Source organism: Epinephelus moara, chromosome 1 (assembly GCF_006386435.1).
Source record: "Epinephelus moara isolate mb chromosome 1, YSFRI_EMoa_1.0, whole genome shotgun sequence".
Lineage (NCBI taxonomy): Eukaryota > Metazoa > Chordata > Actinopteri > Perciformes > Serranidae > Epinephelus > Epinephelus moara.
Genome location: NC_065506.1, coordinates 32,116,678 through 32,119,832, shown reverse-complemented (window position 1 = coordinate 32,119,832; position 3,155 = coordinate 32,116,678).

Sequence of the window (3,155 nt, the reverse complement as noted above, 5' to 3'; positions counted from 1 at the left end):
CCAGGTAACAAGTATCATTAATACACGACGTGCCCCAGGCACAACATTTAGCTCCAAATCCACAAAACCAGCCTGAAAATGAAGGAAATCTGAAACAACTGCATTAGAGTCAATGGAGCACAGCTGTGTTGTTGTCGGACCCTGGTCTGAGCCGGCCGACAGCTACATTATGATTGGCCAGTCTGCATCTGGGGGCGGGGCTTAGCAAAGGGTCAATTTGACCTGATGAAGTTCAAGACAACGTTTCGTTCCAAGTAGGATCGAAACATCTTGATTAAACTTTTGTGACATGGAGTAGGTGTGCAGATGTTACTTCTTTTACTGATTAAGAAAATAACCATACACACTACTGTTTCTTTGTGTTGAGCTCCTTTGCTTTTTACTTTTGATACTCAAAGTACATTTCCCTGACAATAGTTTTACTTAACATTTTGAATACAGAACTTTATCAGTAACGGTAATAGTATTTTTAAGTGGTGGTAGTGGTACTTGTACTTAAGTAAAGGATCTGAATACTTCCCAACAGGCAAACGCCAATTCGTTAATGTTTGTATATTTCAAACAAATCTGTTATTTCTCACTGCCACTGCACACGGCAGCTTAATTTGTACAGTAAATGTGTTTTATTTAATTTATTGATAAATCTAAAAAAAAAAGAAAACAAAAGAAAAGAAAAACAAGTGCAAGTGCACACTAACACAATTTTTTAATTATTGTGAGTTTCTCACAATTGAATTGTGTAAACTTTATTAAAAATGTTGTTTTTTGTGCTGCAGGCTGCTTTCATGTACACACTACTGGTTCTGTAAAACATGATTAATTTTAAACAATGTTCAATATGCAACCAGGAGGCTGTGCTTTAAAAGTGTAATGGAAGCATGGGAAATGGTTTTGTTTCTTGTTAAAGGTGTAAAAAAAACTGGACAACGTGTCAGTCGTCTCTACTTCAGTGTTTCTCTCTTTGCTTTCCGAAACCAACCAGAGCACAAGTGAAAGTGATGGACACACAGGGAGAAAATGAACAGAATATAAAGGAGAAATGAAACTTTGAATTCAAGCCGACTGATAAATCACAACTTTCGCCGCGGTGACAAAATGACTAAGCAGAGCAGTGGGGGCAACATTAGCAGCGCCGCTATTTGCATTCTGTTAAGACCCCTGTTGTCTCACTCAGCATTAAAGCCTATTTCTGTTGCTACATTTTAGCTGTGGTTGATATGAAACTAACTTCAAACTCAAAACAGTTTTCTGAATAATTTTTGAGGTGCTGCTGCTCGGGGGAGCATGTCTGGTAATGATGCTCATGGGACAGTGACTGTCATTCTGCAGTCAACAGCACCATGATGAGTTTCTCTACATGGAAAAAATACCACAAAATACAAAAAGTCTATGCATAAAAATCTCAGATGCTTTCCCTGGACGCTCATGTAGATGTTAAACAGCTGCAGTGTCTTCGTTGCAGGTGCAGTAAATGTGTGAAATCTGCCTGTAGCTCTACCAAACTTTGTGTAAAGGTGATGCCAACCTTCTTTTTTTTTATAATAAAAGCTCTCAGCGTTTAATTGTCTGGCAGTGTCTCCTGTGGCTCGGCGCACGGCATCCATGGGTGAACATGTTTCATGCTCTTTCAGCCACATCATGCTGCACATTTTCAACCTGTCAGCCTCCATGAGCTTCCCCTCCACCAGGGACACTGTTGCCTCTGAAAGCCAGACTGCAGGATCTTCAGGACATGTGCTCTGTGCATCAAACAAGGAAACTGCTCATCTAAAATTAAACCTATACAGAGAGCGTGGTTTTTGTTGTTTGTTTTTTTTTACACGACTTTCTTTCAGGTGAACATTGTGGTGAGTTATTCTCCACAATGCACTACTTTTCTTTCTGGCCTGTAGCCTGATGCGTAGGTTTATAATAAAGAGCTGCAGATGACAGGAGGCGTGGATGGCCTCATTCTTAACCTGCAGCAAAATGCAATTTCCCCTCCGGCGAGTGATGTATTTAATATCTGAGGGAAGAATTAGAAAATGTGTCAAAGATAACTTCATTACTACTTTCTATAATTGACTTTTTTAATAGACCGGCGTGTCTCGGCCAATTTAAACTGGATGCTTTCAATGGGGGGAAACCATCCTGACTATACAATAAGCTGTCCTCTAATAAATCAACACTGAAATTCAATTTTTGATCACTTTGTGTTCCCTCTACGTGGCTCTTGCTACTTTTTAAAAACAAAAAACCCCACAATATAACACAAATGAGCTCCTGACTCCGAACCACTGCAGAGCGTGTTGGTTGTCCATGTGCGTGCGTGTGTGTGTGTGTCTTCCCACCCCCTCGCTTGAAGTGCTCTTGTGAGATGTTTTTGTCCTATGTGAAGCTTCACAGCTGAATGGGCCGTGGTTGGGCGAGGTGAGTTCAGTTGACCCTGGGGTCACGAGGAGACAATGGTGGCCTGGCTTGTATAGGATGAACAAAACAGAGACCCCCAGGCTCATGGCCCCTGTCGTGGGAGGGGCTTGGATACGGTAGGCCATTTTAGAAAATAGGGGCAGAAGTATTGCTGCATCAGAAGAAACGTTTTGGGTTGCTTTAACATCATGAGTGCTGCCGGCTTGGTGTTTAAAGTCGCCTGTCTCACCTGTGAAGTTCTCTGCTGAGTTTGAAGAGCAAAAAAATGGTTTCATGCCTGTTTTTGTCGCTGTGTTGTCCAAATAAAGGCTTTTCCTTTATCTTTACATATATAAACCATCATGCAAAGTGTCCACCAATGCGTCTGCAGCTGATCCCTCCACATATCTTTAACTATCATTTGTGCAGAGAGCACAAGAGGAGGGGGGGGGGGGGGTCTAATAAGCAGAGCCATAAGCTTTTATCTGACCCCATGGGACGATGTGAAGTCTACAACCTCCCTGCGTCCACCCACCCCCCACCTCACTTCCATATGCACAGGAACTAGCCCCACCACTGGCTTTGTGTGGGGGGTTGGGGGTCATGACTGAGCGCTCCCACTCCCACTGTGTGCCCAGAGATGTGTGAGAACAGATAGGCCGTTCTCAAATCAGGGGGAAAAGTTTCATATGTGTTGGTCAGATAGAGGAGTGAGCGCTGAAGCTCAGGTCAAACACATCTTTTCTTAAGTGGACTTGCCCGAGGGC